Source organism: Dermacentor silvarum, chromosome 7, assembly GCF_013339745.2.
Source record: "Dermacentor silvarum isolate Dsil-2018 chromosome 7, BIME_Dsil_1.4, whole genome shotgun sequence".
Lineage (NCBI taxonomy): Eukaryota > Metazoa > Arthropoda > Arachnida > Ixodida > Ixodidae > Dermacentor > Dermacentor silvarum.
This window is the reverse complement of record NC_051160.1, coordinates 159,565,874-159,592,281: the sequence shown is the minus strand read 5'-3', so window position 1 is coordinate 159,592,281 and position 26,408 is coordinate 159,565,874. Positions and strand designations below refer to the sequence as shown.

The window sequence follows — 26,408 nt, the reverse complement described above, 5'->3', positions numbered from 1 at the left end:
CAAAGCACGTAACTGAATCGTCACCGAGTCAAATCAGCGCGTACAGCGCGTCGTAATTGTAGCCTCCGCGATCAACTTCGGAAACATTTTCAGAGCTAATTGCGGAGGCCACGCTCCGCTGTGCTGAGTACGGTGAACGCCACCTAGGTGGCGTTGGTAGTGCTTCTTGATGCCAGCGTCCCTTCGAATGCTGGCATCGAGGCGTCGTAGTGCTGAGACCACCGAAGCGTTCACTGTCGGTGCGCGTTAGTGTCATAATGCAGTACTTCTCTTTTCTGCTCGTAGGCGGCGGCACCGCCCCGAGCAAGAGCGCGGGTACACGGAGGAGTGTTAGATATATAAGGCGCGTCTGTGTAGCTCTCTGCAAATGCGTTTGTGGCGCAATGGGTTAAACGCTCGGCGATCTATCGTCGCGGACCGAGAGGTCGTGGGTTCGATTTCCAAATTTTGCATGTTTGTGGAACTTTTTCTTCTGGTTTCTTTCTTTGTATTATGTTCTATGACGTATTTCCGTGACGGAAATACGTCAGTGAAGTCTTGGTGGACCCCGGCATAAAACACTTTCGTGTTAAAAATGTGGTTGATCCCTCTTATATAGGAATCGGTATAGAACACGAAAGTGAAACGTGTCTTCACAGAAGTAGTGTAATGTTTATTGCACATTGATATATAATGTCTATTGGTGTTTTGTGGCTAAAGCGCCCTTAGGCGTTGATGCACCCACGCTGACGCCTGGTGGCACGTCTCCTCCATCACGACTACCAACGTCGATGACCATGAGCAACCGTCGTGCATATGGAAGCTGCACTACGCTGCACACGCTAGCACAACGCGAAAGACGAAGCACGTAACTGACACACTAATACAACGCGCAAGACAAAGCACGTAACTGAATCGTCACCGAGTCAAATCAGCGCGTACAGCGCGTCGTAATTGCAGCCTCCGCGATCAACTTCAGAAACATTTTCAGAGCTAATTGCGGAGGCCACGCTCCGCTGTGCTGAGTACGGTGAACGCCACCTAGGTGGCGTTGGTAGTGCTTCTTGATGCCAGCGTCCCTTCGAATGCTGGCATCGAGGCGTCGTAGTGCTGAGACCACCGAAGCGTTCACTGTCGGTGCGCGTTAGTGTCATAATGCAGTACTTCTCTTTTCTGCTCGTAGGCGGCGGCACCGCCCCGAGCAAGAGCGCGGGTACACGGAGGAGTGTTAGATATATAAGGCGCGTCTGTGTAGCTCTCTGCAAATGCGTTTATGGCGCAATGGGTTAAACGCTCGGCGATCTATCGTCGCGGACCGAGAGGTCGTGGGTTCGATTTCCAAATTTTGCATGTTTGTGGAACTTTTTCTTCTGGTTTCTTTCTTTGTATTATGTTCTATGACGTATTTCCGTGACGGAAATACGTCAGTGAAGTCTTGGTGGACCTCGGCATAAAACACTTTCGTGTTAAAAAATGCCGCGCGCTGCTCCTTCTCCGACCTATACGCATCACCCCCGACCGGAAAACTAGACAATGCAGCTTCATTGCATTGGAGCTGCATTGACGACATTGACACAAAATCTTCGCTTGGCCTTACCCACGAACCAGGGCCTGAATTCACAAAACCTTCTTACGATAAAATTGTTCTTAAGATGAAATGTCAGCCAATCCTGATGCTAGACATATTAGCGGAGGCGGTTGGCCAATGGCAGAAAATACTTACGAAAGAAAAGTTTTGTTAATTCGGCCCCAGAATCTTTTCGAGGGTCTTGTTGACGTTCCTGCGTGCGGGTTGATGGACACCGGGGCGCGTGTGTTCATTAGGAGTGCTGCTCTTCGCCGTCGGTTCAAGAAAGTCCTCAAACCGCTGGACCCAATAAAGTTATTTCTCTCTCTCTCTCTGACGCCTGCCCCGAACCGCGGAGAAAGAATAAGTTGCTCCTCCTTCCTGCGTCGTCATAGTGTCACACAGGGGCGCGGCGGTGGATTAAAGCCCCTTGATGTTAGAAAGTAGCGACACTCTCCCCCACGCGCACGCTTTCCTCCTCAATTCTCCTCGGATTTCTCCCCCTCACCGGGCCGGCGCGGCGCTGAACCCTCCAGTGGCTCGCTGCAGCCGCATTAGAATCAATGCACGTGCTTGTTTATTCGGCCCTTTGAAGCGTTGTATGGGAATTTATCCCTTGTGAAACTGTCATGACGAAAGTACGTTTCCGATAGAACGTCGTGCCATTCTTTTAGGACGCTTCGATAAATACAAGCGGAATCGCTCCGAAAAAATGAGTACCAAGCAGTGGCTGAGATGTTTACCTCTACGTCGCCACTTGGGTTGTCCGTAACGCGGAGGTGTATTGGGTGCATACAATATAAGCAGCGTAGAGTATAAACGAGAATTTGGTTCACTATCTTCGCTCTTAAAAGGCTCAGAGAAGGTAACCAAGAAGAAATGTGATAGTTTACTTAAAGTGAATTCACCAAAATGAGTGGGCCTAAAGCCTTTGTACCAATGCCACTGTGCGAAATACGTGTTGTGTTTGCGAAACAGCCAACACAGAACTTTACACACGCGCCTGTATTCCGTCACTATGAAACGACGAGAAATTACATTCCATCACCTCTGGGAGTAACCTAAGTCTCTCTCTCTCAAAAAAAAAAGGCTGATTGCTTATACGGAAACTGCTAAGACTGGCACTTGATAATTAACTTACAGACTTCAAGATGTCAAGTTTATGAGAATAGAGGGAGATTATCAGAAGCGCGTGGCTTGTACTTAATGAGCATGTGCAAATAATACATAATACCACTTATCTACCTATATATTGCGGTTCATGCCTTCGCAACATAAAGTACATAAAGAAAAAAAATGCTCGCAGTATTGAAACTTTGCAAAGATACAATAAGCACGCAATAAGAGTAAAATAGTTCCTTGGATTCACAAGTATCAGGCGCAAGGATCACACGCACACACGCACACGCGCACACACATACATGCACACACATACACGCACACAAGCACGCACATACGCAAACACGCACACACACACGCACACAACTACAAAATATGAGTTACAGGCATTAACTCACAAATTACATACATTTGAAAACTAACGCACGCGCGAAAACACAAAAAGCTTTGTCACGGCTTGAAGAGTCAACGAAAATTTCAGCCGACTCACTTAAAAAAAAAACTATATGCACAGTTATCGGTGCTCTGTATTAAACTGAACGAAGAGTCCGGCTATGCGAAGAGCATTAAAATCTCCATGCTACTTCATCCACAAATATGAGGAAAGCTGCAACATTCACCTCGCAAAGAACGGCGTGCTTAGAAGGGGCGAAATCCCTTCTCCCGATGTTATGGAGCCACTGCTTCCGACGCACGACATTCCGTTCACCTCGGGGGATATAAAATAAGGCTTGCCCTTTCTCTGGCCTGCTGCTGCATTGAAACGCGCAGCAGCAAGGCATTTTCACGGAGAACGAATCTCAGATTCCTACGAAAGGATGGAAAAACTTGGGAAACACACGTTCCGAGCGGCAGGGCAACCACCACTTGGACTGCTCATGGCGAGCGGGAGAAACTAAAGACGCGCGAATGCAAGTTTCGCGCCGTTTTCGTGACGTCAGGGTCACCTGACGGTGTAGTCTCGAGCGCCGCAGCCATCAGCGTGGCGGATGCGCTGCCTCCGCGAAAGAGGGGGAGAAAAAAAATGTGGTTGATCCCTCTTATATAGGAATCGGTATAGAACACGAAAGTGAAACGTGTCTTCACAGAAGTAGTGTAATGTTTATTGCACATTGATATATAATGTCTATTGGTGTTTTGTGGCTAAAGCGCCCTTAGGCGTTGATGCACCCACGCTGACGCCTGGTGGCACGTCTCCTCCATCACGACTACCAACGTCGATGACCATGAGCAACCGTCGTGCATATGGAAGCTGCACTACGCTGCACACGCTAGCACAACGCGAAAGACGAAGCACGTAACTGACACACTAATACAACGCGCAAGACAAAGCACGTAACTGAATCGTCACCGAGTCAAATCAGCGCGTACAGCGCGTCATAATTGTAGCCTCCGCGATCAACTTCGGAAACATTTTCAGAGCTAATTGCGGAGGCCACGCTCCGCTGTGCTGAGTACGGTGAACGCCACCTAGGTGGCGTTGGTAGTGCTTCTTGATGCCAGTATAGTGAACTAGATAGGGGTAGTGGGACGAGGGCGATCCGGGAGCCGAGGTCGTTTGTACGGAAACCGGCAGGCGGCGCTGCTGCGCCTTTCACCTGAACCGCCCCGCAGTGCGCGCTTATTCGCCGCGCACTCATCGGAAGAGTACGATAGATCTGAAGCTCATGCTTGACTCCTGAATGCTTACAGTGCTCACAGTGTCAGCAAAAGGAGAATAAATATATTTCTACAGTGTTGTCTATAGTGAATAAGCAGTAAAAAACGATGTACAGCGCGAAGGACAAGGGCTGAGAGACAACACACACACAGCGCAGTGCGTTTCGTCTCTCTCGGTTCCTATCCTTCGCGCTGGATATCGTTTTTTACCATGGATTACCAACTAGCCCAAGCAACCACTTTGTGTAAATAAATATTTTTGTCTCAAAAGCTCCCAGCCATGGAATTTTAGGTACAAATCCGCCTATGAGAAAGTTCGCGGAACTACGCGTGGCTACTCGGAATGAACGGGTGTACCAGTACATCGAAAGGGTACCGCCGGGGCCGTGATTGCAAAAAAAAAATAAGAAGAAGAGATAGAGGGGCTCTGAAGGAAGGTACGAAACCATTTTATTCAGGACAAACCCTCAGATCACAAAAGCGGCGTCAAAACAAAACCAGGCCCCTAGGTCATCCTATCTCTGTGGCTTTGCGCTTCTCGAGCTGTTAGTACCTTATAAGAAGTGGAGTCGCGTGAGGACTTAGAAAGAAACAATTCTCATGCTTACTTAATCCTTGTGAGCGTCGCATCCAACATCATTGGAGCAGAGGAAATTACTTTTACAAGAGCCACAACATCGCAGATGCTGTTCGTGTGCAGCTCTAAAATGTTGAAACATTCTGTGAATATGTTCTCAAGAGCTTCAATAAATGAGTACAAATCTTGCGACGGATACAAAAGTCCACCCCAGTCACACTGCTGAGTGTACCTTGAGGGTAACAGGTGTGGCTTCTGTTCGGCTGACGAGGAGAATGTACTCACATAAACAACAGTTAAGTTTTAGGACGCATTTTCTTGCTACGTAGCCTGCTACGTAATATATAAGCCGCGAGTCACTCCTCTCCATTACTAATGATGAGTGGCTAGCACGGGGAGCTTCTACTATGGCTAGAGACTCTTCAGCTTCTTCTAACCTCCCTTAGGCGAGCAGCTCATCAACACTGTTTGGAGAAATATAGGGAGTTTTGTCGTCCACGCTGAGAAGTGCATTTATGATTTCAGGGGTGACACCGTCCACACTTCTTTCCATGTTGTAAAATGACAAACAGTTCACTGTGATAAGAAACTGATCTGGCGAGGGGTGGGCATTACAGCCGCTGGACTGGCGGATAATGCCAAACACGTGCTCTACGGAGTCGGTGCTGAGACGAGCAGTTATCAAGTGATTGAACCCTACATTCTCTGCCATGTACTCTAGGAGAGACAATGTACTGGCAATAGTGACTCTCAGCCCTGTCGCTGTGGAGTTCCAACCTGCCTGCTCCCTTGCAAACTTGCAATGAATTATGTGCTACCTCCAGCACCTGCTTTGCCTTGCCCATCGTCCGTGACACACTCTCACATACGAGCGTCTTTGGTATGTACGTGCGGCAAATTACTGCACTAGGGCTCTCGCCGTAGTTCATCAGCACAGTCTTCTCAACGCCGGCAGTCTTTTCCTCACTGTCCAACGAAGGCAAAACCACGGCCGGACTGGAGAGGCGCGCGCGCTCGCGCGCCTCTCCAGTCCGGCCGTGGCAAAACATACCCAACACCATCATAGTTCGGAAACGTGAGCAGTGCTCAGTGGGTTTGGGAATTTCACTCAGCACAAATACGCTATTCTCAGCGCCGTCACCTATTTATAGTTTCACTGGTCTGCAGGTCGTCCTCTCTCAGGCACCGCCTTTTTGTCTGGTCGGCATGGGGATGTAAGGCAGCCCTTTTCCTTGTGGGCCGTTCGCGCGATGGATTTTTCGAAAGGTACATGGGGAGATTAGGCAGAATCGTGGGCACGGCGTCTGTCGAGAGAGAGGGCTTTCCGCGTGGTGTACGTACCTCTTTGCCTTCGATCGTACGTGATCTTCAGTACATACTTTCCTTCAAAATGAAGCTCGCATACGGCGTAAGTGGCATCCAGCGGCTTGTCCTTGCGGTGTAGATTCCGCTCCCATGTCACGCGCATTTCTTCATCCTCGGGGACACTGAACAGAGACAACTTCAGGGCATCTTTCACTCTGCTATACCCAGTCTTACAAACAGGCGCAAATCAATAGTTCAGTAAATTCAGTAATTCAGTCAATCGGCCAACTCAACGCGCACATGCCACCAACAAAACCGCGCACGTGCAACTGCAATCGGTAAACACATCGGCGCCTCTCCCAACGCGTGCGGCGGGGATGCGGCTTCAGGTGAAAGGCGCAGTGGCGCCACCACACGACGTGCGAATATTTCCGTGTGTTTGGCCTCGCCGGCGCTGCCCCTATCCGCTCTCCCTCGACCCACTACCCCTATCTAGTTCACTATAATGCCAGCGTCCCTTCGAATGCTGGCATCGAGGCGTCGTAGTGCTGAGACCACCGAAGCGTTCACTGTCGGTGCGCGTTAGTGTCATAATGCAGTACTTCTCTTTTCTGCTCGTAGGCGGCGGCACCGCCCCGAGCAAGAGCGCGGGTACACGGAGGAGTGTTAGATATATAAGGCGCGTCTGTGTAGCTCTCTGCAAATGCGTTTGTGGCGCAATGGGTTAAACGCTCGGCGATCTATCGTCGCGGACCGAGAGGTCGTGGGTTCGATTTCCAAATTTTGCATGTTTGTGGAACTTTTTCTTCTGGTTTCTTTCTTTGTATTATGTTCTATGACGTATTTCCATGACGGAAATACGTCAGTGAAGTCTTGGTGGACCCCGGCATAAAACACTTTCGTGTTAAAAGAGGAGGTTCACCGCGCCGGCGAGGGTGTTGCGGCGTAGATCAAAGCGTGTCGCTACTTTCTAACATCAAGGGGTTTTACGGTGGATGTCGTCACAGGTCCCCCTACTGAACGCATCATGTATGGTCACGTGACGGTTTGTCGAAGCGATGCAGCGGATCCGTGACGCGGTGAGCGCGCTCTTATCGTCTGCTCGCGCGCGGCTGCTTGATGCCAGTGCCCCGGCCGAGCTACTGCTCGAGTACACTAGCTGAACACGATGCCTGTCGCTAAACGAGACGGCAGCTATTACAACATGATCTCGCTTAGCTGGCCGGAATGCTGTGAGATCGACCAGCAACGCCCCAAGGAGCAACAATGACTTTTTCGGTTGATAAGTGTGTGTGTGAGTGATTATTAAAACAGGATGATAAGAGAAAAGTACAGCACCGTAACTGCCTCTCGTGAGAGGGCACCTAAACAGCGCTGTACGCGGAGGGGGTGAGGGAGAGTAGAAAGAGGGTAGAGAGAGAGTGTGGAGAGAGAGAGAAAGAGAAAAAGAAGACAGCCGAGCGGTAGGTCGTGAAGGGGCGCGGTTTACAGCCGCTTACACAGATTGGTATCCTCCATCGCCCGCTTGGCGATGGAGGGATGTGTATCCGGGAACAAGATACACATCTTGTGTATCTGCTGTCGGACGAGAGCCCGAGGCGGCGAAAGACGGTGACAAGTACGCCATGCTCAGCTGCGTGTGCGGGGCATTGCAGAAGAACGTGGTCGATAGTCTCAACGTCGGCGCACCTGTCGCAGAATGGTGAGCCGCGACCCGACAGCCGATGCGGAAGCGCAGGAGCAAAGCGCGATCACGGCGGCCCAAGCCCCTGCGCGGCAGCAACTTCGGCGGATTGCCGGCGGCAATGCGTGGGTCGGGGTGCCGCGACCATAGGTAGCCAGCAACGGTGTGGCGGGCAACGTCAAAAGGCGTCACCAATACTGACCGAGGCACGGGCGAGATGTGGGCCTCCTTTGCGAGCCGGTCTGCTTCCTCGTTCTCGGGCAGGCCAACGTGAGAAGGCACCGATTTAAAGACTAGGTCGCATCCCTGCTCGCACACGCCGTCCAGCTTACGGTGAAGCCGCTGGATCAACGTGGGGCCGTGGCCAGCATGCAGAGCGCCGCCCTTGAGTCGGTCAGGATGGCCGCCCGTGCAACCCGCCGCTCGTACAGCAGCTTGGCCGCCAGGTCGATGGTTGACAGCTCGGCATGAGTGGAGGACACCGCGCGCAAGACACGGCATTGGCTCGGCGCCGAGAGCTCGGGGGCGAAACAGGCAGCCGAAGCCGCGCTGTCTCGGAGCACAGAGCCGTCCGTGTAAACAAGCACGCGGCCGGCGAGCTGCTCCTCGATGACTATGACTGCGCCGCCAAGGTAAGCCTAGTATTTACGCCTGCTGAGCGTTCCACTGGGGAAATGCTTTTAGCAGACGTAGTCGCTTGTTGTCAGTTATCTATCCTCACTTCCTATAGCTCTCGCCGATTCTTGTAGGCATTCAATGTCATTTGGAGCTTTGAAAGTTCGAACGTTTTACGCGCAGTACTTATTTCCGCTGTTACAGTTTGGACTAAGCATCGGCGCCCCATTTCCGATAATCAGTGAACGCATACACAGCGAACATTTACATCGTAGAGGAGCAGTGGAGAAACTGCAGAACTTAGAAGGGATGATTCTGACTGCTCGAAGCGAGCGGCAGACTCTGCTCTACTCTGCTGTTCCGTCGATCCACGTTTCCCCAAACGTGCTGCAGAAACAATGACTTTCTCGGTCTGAACTGAGTGCTCTAGTTTTTTGCTTCTATTTCCACATAAAAAGCATGTGATCCTAAATATTATTCTTAAATAAATATTTATACCAAAACGGTCTACAGGTCTTGCATTGGTTGAGTGCTAACCGCGCAGGCACAAAACTTTTTGTTGCGGCATCCGACACCACAGAGCAAGCGGTCAGTAGCAGGCGACGCCAGGCGCCGGCGGAGACCGCGGCCATGGAGGAAGGCGCTTCTAACAGCGGAGCTGTTAAGCCGGCCCTAAGTCCGTGACGCGTAAAATGAAAATGTGGACCGATCCTGGCGATCGTGTAGCCCTTATCTCCGGACAGTTGGGTCACTCGAAGTTGTAGAGCGTTAGTGCATTAGTTCACACGCCACTCCAGTTGTAGAGCATTAGTGGGGTGAGGAGAGTGTTAGGCTGAACTTTGCGAAGGACATGTGCTAGCGAAGCTGAACCTGGCTAAGTCTAGCTAAGCATGCTTGGGACTACTTAAGCTTAGTCACTCATCGATAGCCAATCTATAGCTAATCGATCAATAATCAATAAATTCCGGAAAATGCTGGAGACGACTTGGTAGTGCTCAGCTTAGCCCAAATACGTGGCCAATACCTTGTGATAGCCAATGGATAGCCAATCAATAGCTAATTGGTAATCCATGAATAATCAATAAATTATGGAAAATGCTGGGGATGACTTCGTAGTGCTTAGCCTTGCCGAAATACGTGGCCAATACCTTGCGATAGCCAATCGATAGCTGATCGATAATCGACAAATAATCAATAAATGCCCGAAAATGCTGGGGATGACTGGCTAGTGCTTAGCCTAGCCCAAATACGTGGCTAATACCTTGCGATAGACTATCGATAGCCAATCAATAGCTAATCGATAATTGATAAATAATCAATAAATTCCAGAAAATACTGGGGATGACTTGGTAGAGCTTAGCCAAGCCCAAATCCGTGGCCAATACCTTGCGATAGCCAATTAATAGCCAATCAATAGCTGATCGATAATCAATGAATAACCTACAATTTCTGCAAAATTCTGGGGATAAATTATTAGTGCTTAGCCTAGCCCTAATATGAGGCCAATACCTTCCGATAGCCAATCCATATCTAATCAATAGCTAATCGATATTCGATCATTATTAATAAATTTAGCAAAATGCTGGGGATGACTTGGTAGTGCTTAGCCTAGCCCAAAAGCCCATCAGCTCCGCTGCCTTTTCAGCATTGCGCCTCCAGTGCAAGCTACGCTAATTAGTTTTTTTGTTCCATGACCCAGGCCACGCGTGCGCCGCTCCGCCAGCGAGGGACAACAAAAGTAATTTCCTGCGGCACTGCAGGGGGTGCTACGCCAACGTTCGCCACCAACAGGGTGACAACAGAGAGGCCTGAGAGATCAAAATTCAGCATAGAAAGCTTTTATTGGAAAGAGGCAGCAGAAAATCTCCCTAACAACACGGCAGCAGGACCCGATGAAATCCCAATACAGCTAATCAAAAACCTCGGTCCAAAAAGCAAGGCACTGCTGACTAATGCCATAGAGCAAGTGATTAGAACAAAGAATATTCCCGTTGGATGGCGTGGAAGCAAGATGAATCTCATCTACAAAGGCAAAGGAGATAAGGATAAGACGAGCTCGTACAGGCCAGTTACAGTAACGTCGGTGATATATAGAATGGCAATGCAAGCCATAAAATTAGAACTGTGGAAGTGGGTGGAGGAAAACGGTGTATTGGGGGAACTACAGAATGGGTTGAGGCCAGGCAGACGCTTAGAAGACAATATGTTTGTACTAACTCAGTGCATAGAGATTTCAGTAGCTCAGAAAAGACCTTTATGGATAGCATTTCTAGATATTAAAGGAGCTTATGACAACGTAGACAGGGAATTGTTGTGGGATATTCTTCAATACGAAGGCATAGATGACGATTTTGTGGAGCTGCTGAGGGAGATATAGCGAGACAACCAAGTACAAGTGGCATGGGAAGGCCGAAAAGGAAATGAAATGGTGGGAATTCACCAAGGATTGAAGCAAGGATGCCCTCTGTCACCATTGTTGTTCACGCTTTACGTCAAGGGCATAGAAAGACGACTGGAAAACAGCGAAATATTTTTTGATTTATCTTACATGCGTAATGGACAAATGGTGTAATAGAAGGTCCCTGGACTGATGTACGCCGACGACATTGTGCTACTAGCGGACAATAAAAAAGATTTACAGATACTTGCGAATGTCTGTGGCAAAGCAACAACAAATCTAGGCCTTAAGTTCCCACGACAGAGACATCCCACGACAGAGACATCAGGAATTATGATATTTATGAAGAGACGAGTAACTTCGTAGTGTCAATTCAACAGCAAGTATTACCCATAGTGAAGCAGTATAAGTACTTCGGCATACACATAAACGAAGGAAAGAATGTCTCAAGCAACCACCAAGATAATCTGAAAATAAAGGGGAAGCCGAATGCAGCAATAATGAAACAAAAATCACGGTGGGGCCACAATAAGTATGAGATGGTGCGTGAAATCTGGAAAGGAGTAATGGTGCCAGCGCTAACGTTCGCATATGCCATTCTATGCTTAAAATCGGATATCTTGTCGGGGTTGGAAGTTAACCAAAGATCAATAGGCCGGTTGGCTTTGGGAGCCCATGGTTAAACCACAAATGAAACAGTGCAGGGTGACATGGGTTGGGCCTCTTTTGAAGTCAGAGAAGCACAGGGAAAAATTAGTTTTGAGGAAAAGCTCAGCCCAGACGGCCCATTTTCGTCCAAAGAACATCCAAGGGACATTTCTTTCTGGACATCCGCACATCCTGCAGACATTCATTTACCGCCACGATACATCTGAAGGACACCCAGTGGACCATCCGTAGCCAGACCTTTTAACATTCGTAGACAGGTCCCTGGGACATCCAAAGACGGATATTAGGATATTTCTAGCAAAATGCTCACGGACCGAAATTTTCGCACTGATATCGTTTCCCTTGCGTTTTCACTCATAAGAAACCATGCAAGCATAGCTTGAAAACACGATTCCAAGAGCTACGTGGAGTTCTTAAAGTTTTTATTTAAAATATGTAAAAAGAAAGGTACAAAATATAGAGATTCCAAATATAGTAGCAAACTCGCAGCAGTCTAACACACGCTTGGTTCATGAAATAATGTAACTAGACTGCCGCTCTTTAAGCAAAGCCATAATGTAAAACATTCATTCCAAATACCGCAGCAAACTCGCAGTAGTACAACACACGTTGTGGGACAAGAATGGTCGCTGGCATTAATCTAACACCTGCTTGGTATATGAAATAATGTAACTACACTGTTGCTCGTTGACCAATGTCATAATGTAAAATGTAGATCTTTGAAATACCACAGCAATCTCGCAGTAGTATAAGACACGTTGTCGGATAAGAATGGTCGCTGGCGGTCTAACACCCGCTTTTGCGAGAATACACCGACATATACTCAGCTTCAAAGACCACATGTAGCAGACGCCCTGTGCGCCCTACAATCTAAACACCTAACAAAGCATTCATTCGCATCATTTGTAATAAACTAAATAAACTGCGGACTACAGCATCTATTGTGCGCTCATTCTGCCACGCTTAAAATTAAGTATACAGCCGACATCCACATAAGTATTCGACAAATATACCACGATGGGAATTCAATTGGGCCAGGCGAGAAGCGCGTAAATTAATTCCTGATGTATTTTAAGACTTACTACATTGTTGTAAGTACTGCGAACGTCCCTTAGGTGCCCTTGTCGCAATGTCCGCACTGGGATACCTATTGTAAGTCCGGTCGATGTTCGGGCTCGGCTTCAGACGGGATCAACAAACATCCGATACCGTAAGCACCGCGAACGTCCCATGGACGGCCCGCTCGCAGTGTCCGCTGCGGATGTTTGTTCTAGGTCCGGCGGACATCCGTGCTCGGCTCCGGACATAGAGATCTAAATCGGATATTCGTCTGACAATGTCTGCCGTATGGGAGGAACATGGATGAAAATAAATGGCCAGCTAAAGTGCACAAGTATCTTTACATGAAAAGCGTAGACACGGAATGCAGGAAGAGGTCAAGGAAGTTGGCAACCAAGCACCGGATAATCGAAACTGTAAATAGACAACCAGGAGTCGTCAGAAAGGAAGTGAGAGAAATAGAGACAGTGAATTGGATGCAAAGAATGGAAACAAAAGGACCATGAAGATTTACAAGAATGAGAAGAAAGAAATTAGAAGTGAAAATATGTACGATAACACCAAGGGCAGTGCTTTGCTATTTGAGGCTCGAGCCGGTTGCCTAAGGACCAAAACATACCGGAGAAAATATTCGGAACTAGATGAGGCATGTGTATGCTGCAGTAAACATCCAGAGACCACTCAGCACATCCTAATGGAATGCGCCGGGATCCACCCAGCGAGAACCGTAGGTAACGTACAACTTGCGGAAGCGCTTTGGTTTAAAGTGGAAGGAAATATAGATCAGCCGTAGTGATAACCAAGAGACGATTAGAGTACTGGTGGAAAAAATCACAGCATATCCACGAAGTGAATGATGATGAGTGGGCGAAGCACCGGGGGATCATTCGGGTAGACCACAGCTACGGACGAGAGAGTAAAGAGAGCGCGCGTCGGGAACGAGAGAGAAAATTGGACCATCTTCCCGTAGGGGAACTCTGAGTAGTATGCGAAGCAGCCATGGGGTCTACTCAAAGTAGTTTTATCAGCTGTATAAACTTGGACATGCAGCAGCACCAGTAACGCGCAGAACTGTTGTCGACGCCGTCGGCGTTTTGCCAGCGTTCGCACCGAACGCGCGCAAAGTGGAACCGGAAGTGGAACCGGAAGTGGAACCGGAACCGGAAGTGGAACTGGAAGCGGAAGTGGAAACGGAACCGGAACTCCATCTAGTGAACACTTCATAAAACTACAGGTGGCTACATACTACTACTACTACTACTACAGAGGAGGGAACGATCCACACCCTAACGAGCTTCGCCCCTAAAAAAAGCAGGGAAAATATTGATACGACCTGATCCCTTAAAATCATAAGCAGCCGTACAAGGTAAATTTTGTAAAGAAAAAGGAAAATGTTAATGAGAGGTATAGAAAAATGCTAGATAAGGAACATGTATAGCATACCTGATTAAATCAAGCAAGTTAAGTGACTATTTGTCACCGCCCCGTTTCAAAGGGGATGCCAATATATTATCATCATCATCACCACCACCACCAGTGATAGCACATCAAATGCTACGCGTCTCCTCCTTACGCAACGTGACATTGTCACAAGTGTGCGCGCTAGCGCCGGCCAATATGTTCGACTTCTTTTATTCTTCCCCCGTGCCCCGAACCGTGCTGTACGAGTCGCCGACGGAGGGACTACCGCTATTGTTTGAATGTGCTCTGCCCGACTCACCATTGCTGAGCGACACACCGTCATTCTCTGTACCGTCATCGAGCATTGCCCTCACGAACTCATTCTCGGTCTGGATTTTCTCGCAGGTTATTCCGCCCTCATTGACTGTTCGGCGGGCTCACTTCGCCTTGACTTGCCTTTTCTTGCTGACTCTGTACACCCGCCTCAAAGCCGTTTAAGCGGCATGGATTTTATTCGGCTACCGCCTAAATTTGTGACACACGTCGACTTGTTTACCACACCAACTGTACCGGATGGCAATTGCATGGTCGCACCAATTCCGACCGTTATGCTTACACATGGTGTTACTGTTCCCCACGCTGTGCTGACAATTACTGGCAGCCGCATCTGCCTTCCCCTTGTCAATTTCGCGCTACCCGCGCAAGCCCTACAACAAGGGATGTCATTGCATGGTTGTAATTAGTGCTCTGCAGGATGATGGGGTCGAGCCCTTCAAAGTCGAATATTGTTGCAGCTCAGCCCATACCGCGATGTCATCCCACGTCAGTGGCGTTCACATTGAGAAGATGGTTTCCTATGACCTTACACCTGCTCAAGCTGAAGCCCTCTACCGCGTTCATGAAGGCTATGGCGACATTTATGACTTTGACAATCGACCTTGAGGTGAAACGCACATCGTTACCCATCGCATAAACACTCGCGATGCAAACCCTATTTGCCGACGTCCATATTGTATTTCTTCGTCGGAACGAGCAGTTATCCGATCGGAAGTAAAAACGATGCTTGAAAAGGATATTATCGAGCCTTCCTGCAGACCCTGGGCTTCTTCCGCCGTACTTGTCAGAAAGCAAAATGGAACGTGGCGCTCTTGTGCACATTATCGCCACCTGAACATATTTACAAGAAATGACGTTTACCCCTTGCCACGCATTGATGACACGCTAAACTTAGCCGCTAGGCGTTGCATGTAGGCTCCGTAGCTAGACTGCCTATACGGTTCCACCTATTTTTCTTCGATCGACCTACGGTCCGGCTACTGGCAAATTGCCGTCGACGACATGGACCGAGAGAAGACTACATGTGTTACCCCTGACGGCCCTTACCAGTTCAAGGTGATGCCTTTATGATACTATAACGCGCCGGCCATCTTCGAACGAATGATGGACTCTTTGCTCCAGTCGACCTGCTTGTGCTATCTGGACGACGTCATAGTTTTCTCGCCCACATTCGACACACATCTCGATCGTCTTTGAGCGATCCTGGACGTGTTCCGCCGGGGCTGGTCTCCAGTTGAACTCTTCAAAATGTCACTTTGCTCACCGCCAAATCACCGTCCTTGGACACCTCGTGGATGGCAGAGGCGTGTGGCCTGATCCGGACAAAATTCACGCCGCTACACACTTTCCTGTCCTGAAGTCTACAAAGGACGTTCGTAGTTTTCTAGGGTTGTACTCCTATTTCCGGCGCTTTGTAAAGGATTTTGCGACCATTGCACGTCCCCTTACCGACCTCTTGAAGATAGACTTCGCGTTTTCTTGGGCTCCTGATGATGTCGCATATTTTATGCGCCCGGGCTGTCTCCTGTCGTAATGGTCGTCGCTGTCACAGTACGAGTAAGCAAGCGGCTCGTGCTCGCGCTCGAAGCACCTTATGCACTTGGGCTGTCGGCGTCTCCTGTCGTAATCGTCGTTCTAGTCACGGTAAGCAAGTGGCTCGCACTCGTGCTCGGCATGCGCTCGTGCCACTGCTCCCGCGTTCGTCGTCGTCGTCGTCTTTCACAGTTGGCTGCGTTGCCAGCTATGGAAGACGATGACTGCGCTGCCAGCGTAGAATTTCACTTCTCTTCTGTCGTCGTAATGGCGAGGCTGCGTTTACGGGGTTGTGAGCCATTGCTTAAGGCAGTATGAGCCCATTACCGGTGCATCACTGCATGCTTCGCACCTCCCCAGGTTTCACGTTAGTGGAGCTACATTTCGATCAATGGATCATTCGAACACCAAGTTTTAACGCGACAGCGTAAAGGGCCCCGTGTCGCAGAACATCCGGCGTCGGTAACCGGCGTCGGCGTGCGATGTCGGCGGGTGGTGGAGAAAATCATCCTCAACTACGCAGGCCCTCCGTTTACATCTAAGTATATGCCACGCCTTCTATGGTGGCATGGAGCCGACGTGAACACCCCACTTCAAATCTGAAGGTCGTAAGTTCGAATCCTGCTCCAGTCCACTATATTTGCAGGCATGGAATGGCGCCTGACACCGGTAAATATATATATATATATATATATATATATAGCGATGGAGCGAAAAATCTTAGGACTAACGTTAAGAGACAGGAAGAGAGCGGTGTGGATCAGAGAACAAACGGGGATAGCCGATATTCTATTTGACATTAAGCGGAAGAAATGGAGCTGGGCAGGCCATGTAATGCATAGGATGGATAACCGGTGGACCATTAGGGTTACAGAATGGATACCAAGAGAAGGGAAGCGCAGTCGAGGTCGGCAGAAAACCAGATGGGATGATGAAGTTAGGAAATTTGCAGGCGCTAGTTGGAATACGCTATCGCAAGACAGGGCGAATTGGACATCGCAGGGAGAGGCCTTCGTCCTGCAGTGGACATAAAATATAGGCGGATGATGATATATATATATATATATATTTGCCGAGAGCTAGTGGGGCTATACTAGTTCAGGTGCAACCACACTAGGCAGGCCCACTAAGCTTCATCAAAGTCACTCCCTCACCAGAACAGGAATTGGCCTCCCTGGTGCAGTATTCGGCCACTAGTCACGGTAAATATATATATATATATATATATTTCAGGAAGGGATATTCTACTATGGACCATATCCATGTCATCAATCAGGTAATCGAGAAATCTGCGGAGTACAATCAACCTCTCTATATGGCTTTCATAGATTATGAAAAGGCATTTGATTCAGTAGAGATACCAGCAGTCATAGAGGCATTGCGTAATCGAGGAGTACAGGAGGCATACGGGAATATCTTAGGAAATATCTACAAGGATTCCACAGCTACCTTCGTTCTCCATAAGAAAAGTAGAAAGTTACCTATGATGAAACGGGTCAGGCAAGGAGACACAATCTCTCCAATGCTATTCACTGCATGCTTAGAAGAAGTATTCAAGCTCTTATACTGGGAAGGCATAGGAGTGAGCACCTGACCAAGGCGGCGCTCAGACCTGCGACGTGGCAGAGGGTGCTAAGAATCTCTGGGTCCGGACAGGCCGCCAGTGGAAACTGAACCTGGCAACGTTCAACACGCGCACCCTCCCGAGTGAGGCTAGCTTAGCAGGATTATTTGAGGAATTATCGGGCATTGCCTGGGATATTATTGGCCTTAGTGAGGTTAGAAGAACTGGTGTGGCTCTTACACAGTGCTGACTAACGGCCACATCCTCTGCTACAGAGGTCTTCCAGATAAGACAGAATTCGGGGTAGGATTTATAGTCCATAACAACATAGCAGGCAACATTGATGAATTCTACAGCATCAATGAGAGGGTAGGAGTCGTCGTAATAAAGCTGAATAGGAGGTACAAAATGAAGGTAGTACAAGCCTACGCCCCAACCTCTAGTCACGATGATAAAGAAATATAACAGTTTTATGAAGATGTTGAATTAGCAATGAGAAAGGTGCAAACTCAGTATACTGTAGTCATGGGCGACTTCAATGCAAAAGTGCGGAAAAAGGAGGTTGGTGAGCAAACAATTGGCAACTACGGCATCGATTCTAGGAATGCAAGAGGAGAGATGTTGGTAGAATTCGCGGAGAGGAATAGGCTCTGAATAATGAATACATTCTTGAAGAAGTGCAGCAACAGGAAGTGGACCGGGAGAAGCCCTAATGGAGCAACAAGGAATGAAATAGATTTCATATTCTCTGCCGATCCAAGCATAGTGCAGAATGTAGAAGTGTTAGGTAAGGTAAAGTGCAGTGATCATAGGTTAGTGAGGTCTAGGATTTCTCTCAATTTGAAGAGAGAAAGAGTGAAATTAGTCAAGAGGATACAGGCCAACCTAGACGCAGTAAGTGTGAAAGCAGACCAATTCAGGCTGGTGCCCGCAAACAAATAGGCAGCTTTAGAACAGGAAGATGACTATAACATAGAGGTAATGAATGAAACCGTAACTTGGCTGATCTCAGAAGCAGCAATTGAAGTGGAAGGTATGGCACCAAGGCAACCAGTAGGGAAGCTCTCCCAAGAAACAAAGGACCTAATAAAGGAACGACAAAACATGAAAGTGTCCAACTCAAGAGATCAGATAGAATTCACTGAACCTTTAAAACTGATCAACAAGATAAAGTAAGGGATATTCCAAAATATAACGTGGGAAAGATTGAGGAAGCCGTAAAATATGGACGCAACATGAAATCAGTAGGAAGAAAGCTTGGCTTAGGACAAGGCAAGATGTATGCACTGAAAGATAAGCATGGCAATATCACCAACAATTTAGATGACATAGCAAAAGCAGCGAAAGAATTCTATACTGACCTGTACAGTTCCCAAAATAGCCAAGCTATTTTCATTCGAAATAGTGAAGAACCAGATACAGAAGCTCCTTCTATAACTAGCGCTGAAGTTAGAAGGGCCTTGAAAGACATGACAAGGGGGAAAGCGGCTGGAGAAGATGGAATAACAGTAGATTTAATGAAAGATGGAGGAGATATCATACTGGAAAAGCTTGCGGCCCTTTATACGCAATGCCTCACAACTTCAAGTGTACCAGAGAGCTGGAAGAACGCCAACATTATACTTATCCATAAGAAGGGAGACGTTAAAGAATTGAAGAATTACAGACTCATTAGCTTGTCTTCAGTATTATATAAAATATTCACCAAGATAATTTCCAATAGAATCAGGGCAACACTTGACATCAGCCAACCAAGAGAACAGGCTGGCTTCAGGAAGGGATATTCTACTATGGACCATATCCATGTCATCAATCAGGTAATCGAGAAATCTGCGGAGTACAATCAACCTCTCTATATGGCTTTCATAGATTATGAAAAGGCATTTGATTCAGTAGAGATACCAGCAGTCATAGAGGCATTGCGTAATCGAGGAGTACAGGAGGCATACGGGAATATCTTAGGAAATATCTACAAGGATTCCACAGCTACCTTCGTTCTCCATAAGAAAAGTAGAAAGTTACCTATGATGAAACGGGTCATGCAAGGAGACACAATCTCTCCAATGCTATTCACTGCATGCTTAGAAGAAGTATTCAAGCTCTTATACTGGGAAGGCATAGGAGTGAGGATCGACGGCGAATATCTCAGCAATCTTCGGTTTGCAGATGACATTGTCCTATTGAGCAACAATGGAGACGAATTACAACAAATGATTGAGGCCCTTAATCGAGAAAGTATAAGACTTGGGTTGAAGATGAATATGCAGAAGACAAAGACAATGTTCAATAGCCTGGCAAGGGAACAAGAATTAGGATCGCCAGTCAGCCTCTGGAGTCTGTAAAGGAGTACGTTTATCTAAGTCAATTACTCACATGGGACCCTGATCATGAGAGACAAATTTACCCAAGGATTAAAATTGGGTTGGAGTGCATACGGCAGGCATTGCCAAATGCTGACTGGGAGCTTACCACTGTCGTTGAAAAGAAAAGTGTACAATCGTTACATTCTACCGATGCTAACATATGGGTCAGAAACTTGGAGGTTAACAAAGAAGCTCGAGTACAAGTTAAGGACCGCACAAAGAGCGATGGAACGAAAAATCTTAGGAGTAACGTTAAGAGATAGGATGAGAGCGGTGTGGATCAGAGAACAAAAGGGGATAGACGATATTCTAGTTGACATTAAGTGGAAGAAATGGAGCTGGGCAGGCCATTTAATGCGTAAGATGAATAACCGGTGGACCATTAGAGTTACAGAATGGATACCAAGAGGAGGGAAGCGCAGTCGAGGACGGCAGAAATCCAGGTGAGATGATGAAGTTAGGAAATTCGCAGGCATAAGTTGGAATACGCTAGCGCAAGACAGGGGTAATTGGAGATCGCAGGGAGAGGCCTTCGTCCTGCAGTGGACATAAAAATATAGGCTGATGATGATGGTGATGATATGCCATGTCTTCTTATATGACATGCGGTATATGTCGGTTATATTGCCACACCATTCTATAATTAACGTTGGTCATACCTTGTCTTGCATTCTTGGCAAAGCAATTCCTCGGAATTTTGAGAATGACAAACCACAAAAAGTTGTCATGAAACAAAACACCCACACGCATGCCTTTTATGTTAAATGTTAAAATAATTAATAAATAATAAAAGCACGAAACAAAAACGGAAACCTGAAAACTATGAAATTTTTGGGCGCGGCTGTGCAATATCTTTGGGATCGCCCCACGCAAGAGGCCGTGTTTCTAGCATAAAGCTGGCCTTCGTGCATAGCGTTCTGCGCCAGTGTTTCCCAGTAACCATTACGGTTGCTTAAGCTGCAGTTGTCGGGAAGCGTAAGAAGCTGTCAGGGATCTTTGAATGCTATCGCGTTCCACTCTTAAAAGCGAAGCTTAAGCATGGTCCAATTTTTTTCTCATCTCACTACTCTCATTACCACACATTCCAATCCTGGTCCACATTGACCCGTCTGCCTCAGCGGAAGTTTGAACTGATACCAGTGCTCACGGCATAGGAGCATTGTTGGTACAACGCTAGCGCGGACATGATCACGTTATAGCCCATGCCAGCCGACTTCTATCACCCGCTGAACGCAATTATTCAATCACAGAGTCCAAGTGCGTCACCCTTGGGTGGGCATTTGTGAAATTTCGTCCAGGCCTGTACGGACGCCCATTCTGTGTCATCACTGATCACCACGCTCTCTGCTGGCTATCCTCGTTCAAGGACCCCATGGGATGACTCGCTCGCTGGGCTTTACGCCTGCAAGAATATACCTTCTCCCTCGTATATAAGACGGGACGCATGCAACAGGATTCAGATCGTTTGCCCCAATAACCCATGCAAGAACCGACAGATGCGGACGCCATCGCTTCCGTTTCCGCTGTGTCACAGTTGCTCCAAATCGGCAACGAGCAATGCCGCGATCCTTTGTTACGAGTCCTGATCGACCAGCTGGAGTCAACGCCTGGTGACGCCTGGCTCCGAATGTTTCTCCTCTGCCAACTTCACGGCGCTCCATTGGCTAGGTACTTCGGCGTCTCGCGCACATACGACAGTGTACGTCGTCGCTTCTTTTGGCCGGGTATCGCCCGCGCCGTGCGGCGTTACGTTGCCGCTTGTGAACCCTGTCGGCGCCTGAAGAAGCCCTCCGTGCTTCGAGCTGGATGTCTCCAGCCAATCGACGTGCCGCCCGAACCGTTTTTTTTCATATTGGTCTAGACCTTCCTGCGTCGTTTCCTCTCATTGGCTTCGGAAATAAATGGGTCACCGTCGCTACTGAATACGCTACTTGGTACGCCATCACCAGAGCCCTCGCGACAAATGGCACAACTGACGTTGCTGACTTTCTACTCTACGACATCATTTTATTGCATGGTGCTCCACGCCAATTACTAACTGACCGTGGCCGTAGGTTTCTCTCGGCAGTAGTTGTAGACATCCTCCGCTCCTGCTCGAGAAAGCACAAGTACAGCACGTCTTACCACCCACGGAACAACGGCCTCACAGTGCGCCTCAACTCGACCATCACCGATATGCTTTCGAAGTACGTTGTGGCCGACCACCACGACTGCGATCTTCATTTACCATATGTGACGTTCGCTTATAATTCACGTCATTGGGCTATTCATCATTCTATTTCGTATATGGCCGAGAACCCGCGTTTCCTTTGGACATCTTGCTGCGCTCGCCCGCATGTTCTGCCACTGCGTACGTCCGCGACGCGAACGCACGAGCTGAACGCGCGTGGCAGCTCACCCGCACCCGTCTAGAGGCCTGACAGGAGCATCAGAGACGCCTCTATGATTGCCATCATCGCGACGTGCACTTTTTCCCGGGTTCTCTGGTGCTTCTCTGGTCACCCATCCACCATGTGAGCCTTTCCGAAAAACTGCTGTCGCGTTAGACTGGTCCATGCCGTGGGCTGCGACAAGTCACCGATGCCACATATATATGAAATCATCCCCGCCGACCCCTCAGCGTCGTCGTCAGCTGTGACATCGCTCACGTTGCGAGACTCAAGCTCTACCATACACTTTTCACCACGGATGTGTGGCTTGCTTTTTACTGCTTCTACTGCCGAGGGTGATGATACAGAACAGTCCCCACAGTGTGGGTGTACTGAAGAGGAGGGCGATGGACGTGCTCCCAATTGATACAGGGTCACCATCTTGGCCACCATTAGCCTACGTGAAACTATATTGTAAATATGCTTGTGCATCAGCTACACGTAACAATGGGAATGATGTGGCCCGGAGCAGCCTTTCCACATGTCTGCTTACGGCACATTTATTTTTAGGCATATTTATTTCAATACCTTACATGGCCTTCAGGGAGGCGTTGGTTGAGGGAGGAATACATTGCGTTACATCAACGTAAAACAAGCGTTATTCAACAAGGAAAAAAACATCGGCGCAGACTTTCCAGACTGCTTACGCGTGCGAATGCCAAAGCATTATAGTCTCTATGGTTAAATGTTTTCGAATTAAGGTTTTGACATGCATTAAATGAAGTTGTTTCTGCGGATTTGGTGTGTGTGTTCCGGCCACAGACCGGCTAATTTTATATACTCATGACGTGGCATCGACAGTGCATTGCAGTAGACACAGAACCGATAAAATCCAAAGAGAAAGTGGTGCGCGGGAGGCAGCCCGCTCATTTTATACACTCTTGATGTCACGCCACCTTCTCCCCTTCCGCTGCACTGTGCCCAATGACGCACGCGCTAGGCTTCACCTTCGCAACGCAGTACCGTTGCCGCCACTCGATTCGATGAACATACCCAGCACTCTGATGATGTCGACCCTGGGTATCGGGTCGCCGCTCCGAGAGAACAGGTGAATGTCACTTTCGGAGACCGGTTTCCAGCCATTAGGTCTACCCCCTCTTTGTTTTCTGTAAAGCAGAAGTTCGGATTTTGTCGGGGAACACCTGAGTCCGATGGGTAGCAGGTACTGCTCTGTGACGTCTACAGCCTCTTGCATGGCGCTTTCCACTTGCCTTTTGCTGCCACCGGTGCACCAGATCGTGATGTCGTCGGCGTAGATGGTGTGTTTGATACCTTCAACTTGGGCCAGCTTCCTCGAGAGGCCGACCATGCAGATGTTGAAGAGCGCGGGCGAAATGGCCGAGCCTTGCGGCGTGCCCCGTGGGCCCAGGAGCACCTCATCGGAGACAAATTCGCCGATCCGCAGCTTCGATTTCCTCCCCATCAGGAACGAACGGACGTAGTTATACACCCTGGGGCCGAGCTCGAGGTCCACGATGGAAGCCAGGATGTATTCGTGGAGAACGCTGTCAAACGCTTTCTCGAGGTGGAGTCCGAGCAGGGCCCTGGTGTCCCTGGTACTGCCATCGATGATGTGATGTTTGATCATCTTCATGGCGTCCTGCGTCGAGAGGCCGGCGCGGAAACCAATCATGTTGTGAGTATAGATGTTGTCTTCGAGATATCTGCTTAGCCTGTTGAGGACGACATGCTCCGCCACCTTCCCGACGCAGGACGTGAGAGAGATGGGTCGGAGATTGTCCACGTTCGGAGCCTTGCCGGGTTTGGGGATCAGGACGGTGTTGGCGGTCCTCCAGTTCTCTGGGACACTGCCGTTTCTCCACGTCCCGTTGATCTTCTCGGTGAGGTATCCGATTGAACGGTCGTCAAGGTCGCGCAGCATCTTGTTGGTGATGCCGTCGGGACCCGGCGCAGACTTGCCGTTGAGTGCAAGAATGGCTTGCCTGATTTCCGCCATGGTGAAGTCTTCGTCCAACTCTGGACGGGCCGGGCCGAGGTAGTCGGGAAACCGGACTTCCTCGTCTCCGTGCTTGACGGGCAGGTACTTCCCCACGAGCTTGGCTACCAGCTCGTCCCCGGAACAAGATCTCGTACCTTCGTGCAGGGCTCTGGCGAGCATGTGTCTCTCGTTGGATCTGGTGCTGCCCTCGTCGAGGAGATGTTTGAGCATGCCCCACGTCCTGCCGTTGGCCATCTGCCCGTCGATCGAGTCGCAGACCTCGTCCCAATGCTGCTTGCCGAAGGTCCGACAGTGATCTTCGATGACCTTGTTGAGCTCGGAGATCGTTTTCCTCAATCTTCGGTTGAACCTTTGTCCCTTCCATCGGAGGAGCAGTGCCTGCTTGGCCTCGATAAGATGGGCTAGCCTGCTGTCCATCTTATCTACCTCCAGGTCGCTGACGATCTTCTTGGTGGACGACTCCGCGTCACTCTTGATTCTCTCGCACCAATCTTCCAGGTCTTCGGGGACGGGTGTGCTTTCGTTGAAGCGGAGCTTGCGAAAATGGTCCCAGTCTGTGATGGTGAACTCTCTAGATTTACTTCGGGCGACGTCGAAGCGGGTCTCGAAGTACGTAATGGTCGCTACCAAACTCCATTGCGGTGTTACTCCACTGGGCTCACGCGATGTTCGTCACGAACGCCAGATCGGGGGTGGTGTCCCGGCTCACCGAGTTGCCGATTCGAGTCGGGAACGCCTTGCCCGTGATGAGCGTGAGGTCAATTTCGTTGGCGTTCTGTCACGGACCCCGGCCCTTGCTCGTGTCGTAGATCCACAGTCCGTACGGGACATTGAAGTCCCCGACGACGACCAGGGTATGGGTGCCAGCCAGGTCGGCGGACTTCTTAAATATCGTCTTGAACTGTTCTCGAGAGTCCCTGGGAGTGCTGTAGATATTGAGTATAAACACGCTGCTTCTCCGCTGGTTGCGTTGTCTCGTGTTGAGCAGAACCTCCTCCATGACGTATTCGACCTTGCAACTCGCCAGCTTCAAGTCGTGAGACAAGTGCGTAAGCTTCTTGTCAACTAACGTGCATACTCCCCGACCACCAGGTTGACCGGAGACGGCCCGATAACCGGGAAGGGATGCGGTGGACACTAGGGTTTCCTGTAATGCTATTACCTGTGGTTTGTTAGCTAGCGATCTAAAATATTGCTGCAATGAAGCCCTCTTATTGGAGTATCCCCTGCAGTTCCATTGCCAAATTCTGAACGCTTCTTTCGAACTATCCATGATTAGACACAATTTCCGCACTACCTGCTGCAAGCAAAGCCGCACGTAAAAAGTTCCCCCTAGTCTGATGCGTCGATGTGCTCGTACCCCCGATTATAGTCGACGACGCATTCGGATCAACGACCTGCATCAGAGTTGTGCACGTAGTACTTGGGATCACCAGACGCTCGAGAGCGTCGATGCGATAGGCCAGCGCGCCTAGGCCTCTCTTCGGGTCTCCTACGGCGACCTGCACCTGTGCTAAGCCTTGATGTAACTGCTGCACGCTCGTAGTGAGCGTGGTCAACATGCCCTTGATCTCATTCGTTTGCGAAACTGATTCTTCCTTACTGGAAACTGCCCTTCGCTTGAGGGCCCCGGCCGAGTCGCTGACCGGAACTGGTACTTCGATGGTGGTCGGGGCCAACGCTTTGACCAAAGCACTTTGACTGATTACCAATTTCTTAATCTCCGTTATTTCGCTAGCCATCTTCCTCACCATTTCTTTTAAGTCGGCGTTTTCCTTCTGAAGGCACGCTATCTCGGCGTCCCTAGCTTGCTCTGGGAGCGGGTCGCGTGGGCCCCGGGAGGGTCCCGCTTCGCCGCCGCCACGAACCCTATCGGCCCAGGATAGGGTCGACTTCCTCTTCATCTGCTGGCCGACGCTGGAACCGGACCGGGCCCTTGAGACGGAGCGGCTACCGGAGCGGCGCCTGGAGCGGCGCCTGGATCTGCCCCTGGACCTGGATCTCTCCCTGGACGGGGACCTGGAACGCCCAGGGGTAATCGACGGAGAGGGGTTCCTGGATCTGGAGCTTCCGCGGGCCCCGGAGCGACCGGCGATCTCCGAGAGCTGTCGCTCGCCCTTGGCGAAGGCCGGAGACTTGCTTCTATTGGTTCGGGGTAGCTCCCGGCGCCTGCATCTGACGAGGTACGGCA

At 49.3% G+C, this 26,408-nt stretch overlaps 1 protein-coding gene across 1 annotated transcript in view; it reads right to left on the bottom strand.

Annotated features, from left to right (window-relative positions):
- The window catches only part of LOC119459311 (cytochrome P450 2J4-like), a 644,696-nt gene that overhangs the window by 373,456 nt on the left and 244,832 nt on the right, over positions 1-26,408 (bottom strand). The gene's annotated exons all lie outside the window — the stretch shown is intronic.